The following is a 14,843-nucleotide window of genomic DNA, read 5'->3' as shown; positions in this document are numbered from 1 at the left end:
ATAGAATTTGTACTTTTGGAGGATATATTGTTATGAAGTCCACAACATATTAAAGAACATTTTAAGTTGTTGCATTGCACCCTCCGATACGCATCGATCTCTGTTTGATACTAATCTTTCAATGACTGCGTTTTCTTTTCCTTTTTTTTGGTTTTTTTATAATGATTATACCTTTCAATGACCTTGTTTAATTAGTTGTTTACTTATCCGTTCGATAATAACCCTAAAATAAGACATCAAACTTTCAAAGAGAGGGATGGTATTTGACTGTGGAAACCATGTCTTTTCTTTTAAAATAATTATTAAAATTCTCTTTTTGAATTTCTGTATTGTCTCCACTGCAACTTTCCTCTAGCTAATGATATACTATTTATAGTCTTCATTAATTATATAGTCCTCTATTTTTCAGTTCCTGCACTCGTTCCCACATTAATCTTTATAAATATAAGTAGATAGAAAATAAGATATCAATACATTGATGCGTAACCAGTGGCGAGGCTAGGAATTCAATCAAGGGTAGGCAAGCATAACTATATAAATAGTTGTAAAAAAAAATTTAACATAAATGAACATCAAAGATTTCAACTAAGTCAAAAGTTTGTAACAAATATTCTTTTACATGTCAAAAAACAAGAAATATATTAATGCTACAAAATCAAGTCAATGGAGGGAGCTTTCCTCTACGGTTACTCATATTTTGTCATTGTTGCATAATTCTTTCATCATCTACCTCATCAAATAACTCACTTTCAATGTAAGTAACTAAACAATCATTCAAGAATTGATCTCCCATTGAATTCCTTACTCAGTTTTTCACATAATTCATTACCGAAAATACCCTTTCAACACTAGCCGTAGCCACCGGCAATATCAATGCTAAGCTAGGCCCTATTTGTTGTGATCTTTGTGAAGATGAATCAATTGAAAATTTAGGTGCCGTCGTGTAGTATCTGTCAATTCTCTATTAACAAATTCAAAGGAAAAAAATAGAGTAAGCAAGCAATTCTAAATTTTTAATTATCTGTGCAAATATATATATGACAGATTCAAATATAACAAATATATATATGATAAAATATAATTACAGGACTTTGAAGACTTTTCATATATATAGAGAGCATCAATTTATTATAACAACATGCTTTTAATACCCTGTCTAGTCTAATTTATGAAACAAAATTCATGAATTGGTAGAATACACTTGTGACATTCTCGTAAAATTTTTGGTATAAAATAAAAATATTTCTAAATTTGATATATATATAATTAAACATGTATATGTATATATTGGTTTTGAGTTTGGAAAGGTTTATATGCATTAAAAATATATGTAAGGTTGTATGTGTATAAATTAAGCCCTTATGTAATAATGGAAACTTAAAAGGACTAAATGGTAAAAGAACCCAATTCATGTCATACCTATCTCCCTTGTACCGTTTGGTACACCTTCTATACCGTAAATGAGAGAGGGAAAGTGGTGAGCTGTGTAAGAGAAAGGAAGGGAGAAAGGAAGAAAGTGAAACCCGCGCGATCGATCGAACCGTTCGTAGTCTCGAGATCAGAACGAGGTTCTCCACTTATTCGAACCATCAATTTGGTATATATTTATCTCTCATATTCTCTATTCGAAAACCTAATTTTCGATTCGATTCGTGTTTTCTTTCTTTTCTTTTGGTTGAAGTTCTAATTCGAGTTTCGATTGCTATTATATGCCTTCGATTCGATTTGTCTGAATAATTGAAGTTATTTCATGGAATAGTTTTCTTGGAAATTGAACTAGGGTTTAGGGTTTTGAAAAATCTGATTAATGGTTTTAGAATTCTGAAGGTGATGGATTTGGTTTAGTTATCTCGATCGAAACCGGAATTGTTGGTTAACTCAAAATACCGAGCTTGAATCGACCAAAGTATCACTAACTTGACCAAATTGTGTGTTATGTAAATTTATATGAAACCATGTGTTTAGATATGGTATTAGATGTCCAAGATGGTATGGTATATGATTGAGTAATGCGGGGTAGTAACTGAATTAAAACGAGAAAGCCGAACGAACCAAAACCAGACTGAATACCAAAAACCTGATGGTGTTGCGGGCTGCAACCCATCCCTTACGGGCCGTAACAAGTTGAAAACAGAGCTGTAGAACAGAGTTGTGAAATCACTGGAAGTGTGTTGCGGGCCGTAGCCCTTTTATTGCGGGCCGTAAGAGCTGAAACAGAGGCGAATTCATACTGCCTTATTTGTTGCGGGCCGCAACAGAACCCCTTACAGGCCGTAATCAGGTAGCTTAAAATGGTAAAGTGAGTCTAAATTATGCCGAATCGAACGAGCATCGAACCGTAATCGTACTAATTTCATTTATATAGCTACTGTAACTAATTAAACCTTAATTGTGGTATATTTTAAATAGAGTCGGTAAGGCAACCGGGTACGGAATATCACGAGACGTAAGGTCGGTTTACGTGCAGCATAAACAGGTGCGGGATTTCTGGACTTGTTTGATAGTTTATATTCAGAATTAAACTGTGTTTCGGTTAACATGTTGATTATTGATTGAATTGCATTATCGGATTGTGTTGCATATGCATTGCATTGCCCAAATAAAGTGGAACTGGAATTGTTTTATCTGATGGACTTGCATGCTGGTATGGTTATAAATTGTGTTGATCGGAATGATCTGATTTTGGAATTAAAGTCACCGTGCTTTATATCACCATCAGTTGGTGGATATGGTATTATTGTCATCCGCCGTGATGATGTCACCCAGGGGGTGAAACCGGATTTGTCAGAGTCTCTGCAGGGACTTTGACGCCCAGTGTTCTAAAGCTTTAGATCGTCTGGCCCTCGGCAGTTCCCAGTACCGGTTGGGACGAGGGGTAAGTGACGTTGTACTATGATTGTGATTGTATGTGACTTGTGTATCGGAGGCATTACCCAGGGGGTAACGCGTTTGGATGGTCAATTCGCTTTATATGTATTTTCTGGATGTGAATTAGAACCAGACTTTTAATTAAACGGTTAGACCTGTATCTACCAGAGATTCTGAAACCGAGTAAACCAAATATTGTGTGATTGAATTTCATCTTGGCAATTCCTAACTTGTGATTTCATTTGGATATATATATGTTGTTGGATTTCTGCATTCATGTTTACAAACAGTTATGAATTGATCTGGACTTTATTTGTGTTTCATTTTGAATATAATCTGTGATTGCAAGTGCAGGGATTATTTTGTGGCAATTATCGCACTGAGAATTCAATTCTCATCCCCTTTTTGGGTAATATTTTCAGGTTCCGGTTCGGTGGATCCGAGAGAGACACGAGGACGGTAGACCCTGGTTTCACCTCTACATAGCTTGTCTGGTATTGTGACACTAGAGATTATGTGTATAGTTATGTTTTGGTTGTATATATATATTCTCTGTGTCATTTGGTGATGCGTATCCATTGAGATACGGGTTTTGTATACTGAAACCTGACCAGATGGGATTTGAGATCTGTTTATGTTATTTATTTGCTTTGTTTGCGTGTTATGTTTTCTTTCTATCATATCGTAATTGCCTAGTAGGTATACGGGCAACCGTATGCCTACGGCAGGAGCACCTGTCGCGCCTCATGGGGCACCGGGGTGTGACAGGTCCCCCTTCGGTGGTATCAGAGCATGGTTTAAAAACCCGAACCAGACTTGTTTGGATACGAGAGTGGTATACGTATTAATTGGGGCCGGCACGACTATACGAATTTCGTATGATAAGTAAAGAATATAGAATGTTATAAACTAACTTTGTTTATTCAGAAATGGAAACACGCCGAGGTAGAGGCAGACCTCGGAGGAATCCGGAACCAAATCCGGAGTTGGTTATCGAGCCAGTTGTGGATCAGGCTGGGGCTGGTCCAGCTGGTGCTGGTGGCGCTGGAGGAGCTGATAGAGACCGGGACTTGGATGACCGGTTGATTGCGGCCTATGAGAGAGGTCGCCAAGCACAGATGCGGGATGCAGCACCGGTAGCTCACGGGGGTGCACCCGAAGATTTTAGAAGGTTATATGATGCATTTCTGCGCTTGAATCCGCCGCGTTATGATGGAACCGGCGGGTATGCGGCAGCTGAAGAATGGCTGGTACAAATAAATGCGAAGTTGAAATTATGCCGTGCCCCTGAGGAAGATAAAGTGGAGTTAGTTGAGCAGCAGCTGGAGAGTGATGCTCGATTCTGGTGGGATGGAACCCGAGGAGGTTATGATGGAGAGGAAGCGAGGATTCCGTGGGAATGGTTCGAACAGCATTTCAATAGAAGGTTTCTGAGTAATATACAGCGTGAAGCGCTGCGGAGAAAATTCTTGGAGTTAAAGCAAAATGGTCGTCCGGTAGCTGAATACAATGGTGAATTTTTGGCTTTGTCGCGTTATGCTACGGATATAAGAAATGATGTGGAAAGGTACCATAGGCAATACTTGGATGGGTTGGATGGGCATATCTCTATGATCGTGGATACTCCGATGGCAACAGAGTTGCAAGCAATGATGGATCACGCGGAACAGATTGAAATGCATGGAAAGCGAAGGAAAGAGCAAGTGGCCGAAAGAAATGTGAAACAGAAAGAAGCTCAGAGTGGGCAGATGTCAAGGTCGATGGGAGGACCATCATTTGCTAGATCCGCTCGGCCGAGTATGGCGCCGAGACCCCCGTTCAGACAAACATCCATGCCGGGTTTTAGACCGGTGATGCCTTCGCAGTGGTGCCGATCGTGCAATCAAGCGCACGATGAGGTTGATTGTAGGCGCAAGGCTAATACATGTTTCGTGTGTGGTAGCGCGGGACATTGGGCAAAGGAGTGCCCGAATGCGCTTATGCGGATGCGAGGCGCTAGCAGCGGGGGAGGGTCCGCTGGTGTTGGGCGTGGCGCACCGACGTGGCGTGGACGGGGCGCATCTCATGCTAGCGGGGCTAACGCTAACCGGGCTAGCAGCATTGGTAGCGTCAACAGGGTAAGCGGCGCTGGTAGCGTCGGCAGGAATGATGGTAGAGCAGCGGCGCATGCGCTTAACATTGCTGGAACTTCGAGCAACGCTGCAACTGCGCTGGGAGATGGCCAGACTAACGTTATGACAGGTATACTCTCTATATCTGATCATGATACGTATTGTTTGATTGATACGGGGTGCAGCCACTCCATTGTTTCGAGGGAATTGGTAGAAAAAGCGAGTTGGCTAGTTGAGAAAAGTAACCAGGTTTTAAATGTTCAAACTCCGTTTGGTTCAAATGATCAAGAAATTACCTTATGCCGAAACCGAAAGATTAAGATAAACGGGAGGGAATTCGAGGCAGACTTGTTGGTGATGGAGATTACCGGTTATGATGTGTTGTTGGGAATGGATTGGTTGACAAGACACGCGGCAACCATTGACTGTCCGCATCGACGGATTCATTTTGCGAATTCAAGAGGTATGTCATGTGTTCTAAATTGTAGAGAACCTGGGAAACTAACAACTTGTGTTTCAGCCGTAGAAATGAGGCGGCTAATAGAATCAGGGTGTGATGCGTATTTGGCGGCCGTGGTTTATGCGGCTGCGGCAGTTCCAGAGATCAGCAATATTCCGGTGGTTTCAGAGTTTGTGGATGTATTTCCAGATGAGATTGTAGGGTTGCCACCCGAACGAGAAGTGGAGTTCGGTATCGAATTGGTACCGGGTACAACACCGATTTCAAAAGCGCCGTATCGAATGGCACTGGCAGAACTGAAAGAACTCAAGGCGCAATTGGAAGATATGTTGGAAAGCGGGTTTATCAGACCTAGCACATCACCGTGGGGTGCACCAGTGCTGTTTGTCAAGAAGAAAGATGGAACATTGCGGTTATGCATTGATTACCGCGAGCTGAATAAGGTAACTGTGAAAAATAAATATCCGTTACCTCGGATTGATGATCTGTTTGATCAGTTGCAGGGATCTTCGATATATTCAAAGATTGATCTGAGAACAGGGTATCACCAATTGAGGATTAAGCCGAGCGATGTGGATAAGACAGCATTCCGTACGAGGTACGGGCATTATGAATACTTGGTCATGTCGTTTGGGCTGACGAATGCACCAGCAGCGTTCATGGATTTGATGCACCGCGTATTTCATGATTTGTTGGATTCGACGGTTGTGGTGTTCATTGATGATATACTGATATATTCGCGCTCGCGAGAGGAACATGAGGTACATTTAAGAATTGTTTTGCAAAGATTGCGCGAACATCAGTTATTCGCGAAGCTTTCGAAATGTGAGTTTTGGTTGAATGAAGTTGCTTTTTTGGGGCATGTTGTATCTGGAGAGGGGTTAGCGGTGGATCCCGAAAAGATTCGGGCTGTGACTGAATGGAAGAGGCCAGAGACAGTTACTGAAATTCGCAGCTTTCTGGGGTTAGCCGGGTACTACAGGAGATTTGTACTCGGATTTTCGCGATTAGCTGCGCCACTTACAAAATTGTTGCATAAAGGTGTGAAATTCGATTGGGGTACCACGCAAGATAAAAGTTTTGAGGAATTAAAGAGTCGGCTGGTATCCGCGCCAGTCCTTGCTATGCCGAATACTGATAAAGAGTACACGGTTTACACCGATGCATGTCAATCGGGTTTGGGTTGTGTACTAATGCAAGATGATCATGTAATTGCCTATGCATCTCGGCAATTGAGACCGCACGAGCAAAACTATCCGACTCATGACTTGGAGTTGGCGGCGGTGATATTTGCGCTAAAGATTTGGCGGCATTATCTGTATGGCGTGAGATGCCGTATATTTACAGATCACCAAAGTCTGAAATATATTTTCACGCAAAAGGAGTTGAATTTGAGACAAAGGCGGTGGTTAGAATTGATGAAAGACTATGACTTGGATATCCAGTATCATGCAGGAAAAGCGAACAGTGTAGCAGATGCGTTAAGCAGAAAGAGTCAGGTAAACCTGGCGTCAGTGATTACAAGTGAAGCACATCTTCTTGAGGAAATGCGCAGATTGGAAATACATGTTGGAGTATCCTGTGAATTCGCGTTAGATGTTGTGTCCAAGTGTATTGGAAGTGGAGTTGAGGAGGGTACACCCGCAATTACATCAGTTGTGCTAGCAGCAGTGGAGATCCGATCAGAGTTACACGAGCAAATTCGTGCAGAGCAACAAAATGATCCGAAATGTCAGAAATTTAAATTGCACTACGAGTCAAATGCTGATTCACCATTTCAAGTTCAAAGAGACGGCATTTTGCGGTTTCACAACCGTATTTGTGTACCAAGTAATCCAGAATTGAAAGATCTGATTTTATCGGAGGCGCATGACTCGGGTTATGCTATTCATCCGGGAGAAGTAAAGATGTATCAAGATTTAAAGAAGTATTTCTGGTGGCCGAAAATGAAACGGGAAGTGCAAAGGTATGTTGAAAAATGTCAAGTATGTCAGCAGGTTAAAGTGGATCGGCAGAGAAAAGCAGGATTACTAAGACTGCTAGAGATACCTACAAGGAAGTTTGAATCAATTACGATGGATTTCGTAAGTGGATTTCCGAGGACGGTCGGAAGTATAATACAGTTTGGGTAATTGTGGATCGGCTGACAAAGATAGCGCATTTCATTCCGCTTCGAATTGAGACATCTGGGCAATAATTGGCGGAGTTGTTCCTAAAATATCAGTTTAAATACCATGGTTGCTCGCGCAATATCATTTCTGACCGAGATCCTCGATTTACTTCTCATTTTTGGGAAAGTTTTCAAGAGACAATGGGTACCAAGTTGAGATTCAGCACAGCGCATCATCCGCAGACTGACGGTCAGTCTGAGCACACTATTCAGACCTTAGAAGACATGTTGCGTTCCTGTGCGTTAAGTTTCCAAGGTTCGTGGGTTGATCATTTGTATCTGGTGGAGTTTGCGTATAACAACAGTTATCATTCGAGTATTGGTATGTCACCACAAGAGGCGCTGACAGGACAGCAGTGCCGTACTCCGCTGTGGTGGGGACCAGCGGGTACATATCCACCTACGGGACCGCAAATGTTAGAAGAAGTTGCGGAGAAAACGAAAATGGTTCTAAGTCGGCTCAAGTCGGCTCAAGAAAGACAAAAGAAATACGCTGATATTCATCGAAGACCGTTGGAATTCCAAGAAAGTGATCATGTATGGCTTCGAGTTTCGCCTGTCAGAGGCGTGCATCGATTTGGTGTTTCGGGTAAGCTAAGTCCCCGATATATTGGGCCTTTTCAGATTTTGCGACGAGTTGGACCGGTAGCGTACGAGCTTGCGCTACCACCAGCATTAGAACGAGTTCATCCGGTGTTCCATGTATCACAGCTACGCAGATACGTGCGAGATCCGTCGCATTGCATTGATCAATCGGGTTTACACATACAAGATGATCTGACGTATCAGGAAGAACCAATGCAGATATTGGATCGAAAAGAGCAACGGCTTCGAAGTAAGGTAATCAGGCTTGTGTTGGTAAAATGGGGACGCCATTCCGATAAGGAAGCGACGTGGGAACTCGAGGAGAGCATCCGAGAAAAGTATCCGGAGTTGTTCGACAATTCAGGTACGTAATTAAGTTCAGCGGACTGAACTTTGTTTTAAGAGGGGGAGAAATGTGACATTCTCGTAAAATTTTTGGTATAAAATAAAAATATTTCTAAATTTGATATATATATAATTAAACATGTATATGTATATATTGGTTTTGAGTTTGGAAAGGTTTATATGCATTAAAAATATATGTAAGGTTGTATGTGTATAAATTAAGCCCTTATGTAATAATGGAAACTTAAAAGGACTAAATGGTAAAAGAACCCAATTCATGTCATACCTATCTCCCTTGTACCGTTTGGTACACCTTCTATACCGTAAATGAGAGAGGGAAAGTGGTGAGCTGTGTAAGAGAAAGGAAGGGAGAAAGGAAGAAAGTGAAACCCGCGCGATCGATCGAACCGTTCGTAGTCTCGAGATCAGAACGAGGTTCTCCACTTATTCGAACCATCAATTTGGTATATATTTATCTCTCATATTCTCTATTCGAAAACCTAATTTTCGATTCGATTCGTGTTTTCTTTCTTTTCTTTTGGTTGAAGTTCTAATTCGAGTTTCGATTGCTATTATATGCCTTCGATTCGATTTGTCTGAATAATTGAAGTTATTTCATGGAATAGTTTTCTTGGAAATTGAACTAGGGTTTAGGGTTTTGAAAAATCTGATTAATGGTTTTAGAATTCTGAAGGTGATGGATTTGGTTTAGTTATCTCGATCGAAACCGGAATTGTTGGTTAACTCAAAATACCGAGCTTGAATCGACCAAAGTATCACTAACTTGACCAAATTGTGTGTTATGTAAATTTATATGAAACCATGTGTTTAGATATGGTATTAGATGTCCAAGATGGTATGGTATATGATTGAGTAATGCGGGGTAGTAACTGAATTAAAACGAGAAAGCCGAACGAACCAAAACCAGACTGAATACCAAAAACCTGATGGTGTTGCGGGCTGCAACCCATCCCTTACGGGCCGTAACAAGTTGAAAACAGAGCTGTAGAACAGAGTTGTGAAATCACTGGAAGTGTGTTGCGGGCCGTAGCCCTTTTATTGCGGGCCGTAAGAGCTGAAACAGAGGCGAATTCATACTGCCTTATTTGTTGCGGGCCGCAACAGAACCCCTTACAGGCCGTAACCAGGTAGCTTAAAATGGTAAAGTGAGTCTAAATTATGCCGAATCGAACGAGCATCGAACCGTAATCGTACTAATTTCATTTATATAGCTACTGTAACTAATTAAACCTTAATTGTGGTATATTTTAAATAGAGTCGGTAAGGCAACCGGGTACGGAATATCACGAGACGTAAGGTCGGTTTACGTGCAGCATAAACAGGTGCGGGATTTCTGGACTTGTTTGATAGTTTATATTCAGAATTAAACTGTGTTTCGGTTAACATGTTGATTATTGATTGAATTGCATTATCGGATTGTGTTGCATATGCATTGCATTGCCCAAATAAAGTGGAACTGGAATTGTTTTATCTGATGGACTTGCATGCTGGTATGGTTATAAATTGTGTTGATCGGAATGATCTGATTTTGGAATTAAAGTCACCGTGCTTTATATCACCATCAGTTGGTGGATATGGTATTATTGTCATCCGCCGTGATGATGTCACCCAGGGGGTGAAACCGGATTTGTCAGAGTCTCTGCAGGGACTTTGACGCCCAGTGTTCTAAAGCTTTAGATCGTCTGGCCCTCGGCAGTTCCCAGTACCGGTTGGGACGAGGGGTAAGTGACGTTGTACTATGATTGTGATTGTATGTGACTTGTGTATCGGAGGCATTACCCAGGGGGTAACGCGTTTGGATGGTCAATTCGCTTTATATGTATTTTCTGGATGTGAATTAGAACCAGACTTTTAATTAAACGGTTAGACCTGTATCTACCAGAGATTCTGAAACCGAGTAAACCAAATATTGTGTGATTGAATTTCATCTTGGCAATTCCTAACTTGTGATTTCATTTGGATATATATATGTTGTTGGATTTCTGCATTCATGTTTACAAACAGTTATGAATTGATCTGGACTTTATTTGTGTTTCATTTTGAATATAATCTGTGATTGCAAGTCCAGGGATTATTTTGTGGCAATTATCGCACTGAGAATTCAATTCTCATCCCCTTTTTGGGTAATATTTTCAGGTTCCGGTTCGGTGGATCCGAGAGAGACACGAGGACGGTAGACCCTGGTTTCACCTCTACATAGCTTGTCTGGTATTGTGACACTAGAGATTATGTGTATAGTTATGTTTTGGTTGTATATATATATTCTCTGTGTCATTTGGTGATGCGTATCCATTGAGATACGGATTTTGTATACTGAAACCTGACCAGATGGGATTTGAGATCTGTTTATGTTATTTATTTGCTTTGTTTGCGTGTTATGTTTTCTTTCTATCATATCGTAATTGCCTAGTAGGTATACGGGCAACCGTATGCCTACGGCAGGAGCACCTGTCGCGCCTCGTGGGGCACCGGGGTGTGACAACACTGATCTCAATCTCATATACTGTGCTATATTTACAAGTAAAGAAAAAGAAAGCTACTATCAGCTGTCTTATTTTTCAAAAATTACATGGTCAAAAACGCCCCCATTTCAGATGCGTGCCAAATTTAGCAATCAACATGGAAATCAAATTCTTGAATTGTTGATATTGACACAATTGCTAAATAATTGAAAATCACAACCTTGAATTGTTGAAATTGACTCATCTGACACCACTACACATTCTTACTAGCAAAGAAAATCAAATTGACTCATCATCCATCATCAAGTTCAGTAACCACATGGAATTCTTGCAAGTTCATTAAAACAGTAACCATGGAATTCTTGCAAGTTCATTAAAACAGTAACCATGGAATTCTTGAAAGATACCTGAAGAGAGGAGACAAACAACGGAGGAGAGACGGCAGAAACGGTGGAGAGACTAAGAGAGGCCAAGTGGAGATAGTAGAGACGACGGAGAGGCGAGTGGAGCTGTCGCGTACTCGCATGGCAGAGAGAATCACAGAGAGGCGAGCGATTGAGGTGCAGGAGAGAGCAGCTGAGGCGCTGAGCGGCTGAGGCCTAAGGCGCGAGAGACGCGCACCGGCACCGTGCGGCTGAGCAGATCCTTCCTTCTTCTCCTTCGCGCAGGAGAGGTGCACAGATTCTTTCTTCTTCTTTTCCTTCGCGTAGGTTTGAGTTTTGGGCTGGGGTAGGCAAGATTTAGAAACTGGGGTAGGTAAGCCCATAATAAAAGCCCGGTCCAAAAAAAAAAAATATATTTCAGGGGTAGGCAAGTGCCTACTCCTGTTGAATACTGGACTCGCCACTGTGCGTAACTTGATATGATCATTCCATTTAGATGAATCAATAAATTGAAAAATCAATGTCCATAATTTACGCACATTGATGCTTTAAATGTTTAAATGTGCATAGAAAAATTGATATAGATCATATCTGACGTATTTATTTTAATATTTAAGTTTTAAAGTTCATGTTATTGTAGTTCTAAAAATGAAGACTTCCGAATTATCCTATTTTAATACATAGACAACTTTACCCTTCATAATTAATTAATTTCTTCAAAAACTATATCTCTAATGTTATCATGTAATTTTTTTTCCTAAAATTTTCTATTTATAAATATATTATTTTGTTAAATATACGTTTCTCTCATTATTGTAGGATAAGTTTTCTTAAAAGTTAGATTTATAAAATAAATCAATTGTATTCGTTATTTGTATTTGTTACATCTTTAAAATTTTAAAAGACAGACAAGAGAAAAATATTTTATTATATTATTAAAATTAATCAACGTTTGTATATATCTGATTTATTAACATGTTTTTTTAATGAATAAGTATACTTTTTTTTGTGATTATAGTGTCATGATATTTATAAATTGGGCGTGTTTAATTTTTGTATACTTGGTACAACATATTGAAAAAAATTATAGTTTTTAATTCTCGCTAGACAAAACATTGGAGGAAACTAATTTTTGTTGCAATTGAAAGTGGTTAAAGATGTAATCTTTGTTATAAAGTATTGTTTATGTTAATTAATTCTTGTAATCTTTATTGCAAATCCGTTAAAAATGTAATCTTTGTTACAAAGTATTGTTTATGTTGATTAATTATTGTAATTTTGGTTGCAAATCCGTTAAACGAGTAATCTTTGTTGCAAAGAATAATCTCTGTTGAGTAATTCTTATAATCTTTTTTGCAAATCCGTTAAAGATGTAATCATTGTTGCAAAGCATCTTCTTCTTCTTTTTTCTTAAACATCAATCTGTAACATATAGTACTGTAAGTGTCTATATTACTTCAATTAACATTGTTATATGTTTATAGCTAGCTAATCAATCATCAATTTATACAAAATAAAGTTAGAATTAAAAAACAATTTATACAAGACTTGCTAGCATGTAATTTATTTAATTACAATATAAATTAAAAATAAAATATGAAAAATAAATGTTTGGAAAGATGAAAGTTTCGAATATTCTTTATTCCATACAATCATCTCTAGACTTATATTTATAGTACTTCTTTTATGATTAGCATATATAAATACTTTGATATAGAGTATTTGATCAGCAGTGAAAACTGATGTTACTACTCTTTACTTTAACAACAAATACATGAATGAGCAGACTTGGTCCAGGTCTAAGCGTTCAGCTATGGCAGCTGGAATTCAAAATGAAAGAGGCTGGATTGTATGGTTTAGCACAATCATGTGGTTTGTGTGGAACCAAAGGAATGAGAAGGTCTTTAGAGATAAGGTGTTGCTTTCAATGAATTTAGTTGATCGAATTCATGAAGAGGAAATTTTGTGGATGAAATTTTGCAAGAGCAAATTGAGATAGATATGAGAGGTTGCAAGGAGAGGCAATGGATGTAATTTTTATTATTTTTTTCTATTTTTTGGTTTGATAACTTCTACCAACATTGTCAAAAAAAAAAGCGTGAATAGTTGAATAAAAAGTAAAAAAAATAGCACATTTCATACTAATCCATTTGTGAGGAGGGTTCAAATGTTTTCACAAAGTTCAAATGCCTTCATTTTTTGTGCTATCATGTTTTCATTTTTAAGAATTTTAATAACTCAAAATTTTAAACTTAAAAGTTAAAATAAAACCGTTGGATATAATCTACATCATTTTATCTATGCATGTATAAAAAATTGTGACATTTCAACTTTATTTTAGTTGTAATCAAAAGATTATAAAAACGTACTAATGTGGATAATTTATAGACGTTGATTTTTCAAATGATTCATTCACATAAACAAAACTAAAATATGATATAATTTTTTTATTAGCACAAAGAAAATAACATATATCACATCTAACGGTTTTATTTTGACATTTATAATTTAAATTTTAAATTTTAAAAAAAGAGCCATGGTGGAAGCACAAAAAAAATAAAGCATTTGAACCCTCCTTTTCATCATTCAGGGCCTGTTCGGATGTAATCCCGAAAATACTGTTCACGTGGGAAAAAAAAAATTCACTCAGACTGAATTTTTTTTTTCCCACGTGAACAGTAAATTTTAGTTCAAACTTTTTTTATTCCCGTTCCTATTCCCATTCCCACTGTGCAGCCGAACAGGGCCTCAGTGTATTCATACGTTTATTTCATAAAAAAAAATCATAAAAATAAGTTTTTAATAATAGCACATTTCATGGTATGTATTTCATAAAAAAAATTCTACTTGTATATTAAGAACCGCAATAGTTGGAGCACGTAAAAGTGGAAGGAAACCCACTGATTTCATTACAAATCATACCAGTACAGACTGGTACCAGCCCTATACCAGTACTGGATTAACCAACAGACCCCCAAAAACTACTCAAATACAATTAAGCAAAGTAGCACCTGCAACCAGGTTCTCACACATGCTTTGAACTACTACAAAATACAATTAAGCAGTAATCAAAAGAACCTGACACTTGTTCCCTAACAAAATCTTCAACCTATGCCTTCTCTGTCAATCTCTCTTGCCACACTGCCAGTCTATTCCAAACATTTGGCCACCTGTTATTACCGTAAATAGTCTCCAATGAACCTGCCTCCAAATCCTTAGAATCACAAAGTAAATTTAGTGATAATTTAAAAAATGATACAAAAAAGATGCCATAACTACAATCGGTGCCCCTATAATTGCAAGACTTTTACCTGTACCCCCCTGGAATATTAACCTATTTCTTTCAAGACATGGGTGCTGGTCAAGCCATTCCTGGATGTCAGAATGAAGAACATGATTTGGAATCAGATCGTGATGAGGAAGCACCAAATTGGTCAT

General features: G+C 38.7%; 2 long non-coding RNA genes across 2 annotated transcripts; both read left to right on the top strand.

The window, feature by feature from the left end:
- The first annotated feature begins 1,494 nt into the window (after positions 1-1,494).
- On the top strand, positions 1,495-3,580 carry LOC144562275 (uncharacterized). Its single transcript, XR_013514034.1, has 3 exons — positions 1,495-1,597; positions 2,410-2,476; positions 3,291-3,580. It is a non-coding gene; the product is annotated as an uncharacterized LOC144562275 (long non-coding RNA).
- A 5,320-nt stretch (positions 3,581-8,900) lies between these two features.
- On the top strand, positions 8,901-10,779 carry LOC144562192 (uncharacterized). Its single transcript, XR_013514002.1, has 3 exons — positions 8,901-9,003; positions 9,816-9,882; positions 10,697-10,779. It is a non-coding gene; the product is annotated as an uncharacterized LOC144562192 (long non-coding RNA).
- The last annotated feature ends 4,064 nt before the right edge of the window (positions 10,780-14,843 follow it).

The sequence above is a fragment of the Carex rostrata genome, chromosome 11 (genome assembly GCF_964058835.1).
Source record: "Carex rostrata chromosome 11, lpCarRost1.2, whole genome shotgun sequence".
Taxonomy (NCBI): Eukaryota; Viridiplantae; Streptophyta; class Magnoliopsida; order Poales; family Cyperaceae; genus Carex; species Carex rostrata.
The sequence above is the reverse complement of the archived record's forward strand: the minus strand, read 5'-3'. Positions and strand labels throughout refer to the sequence as shown.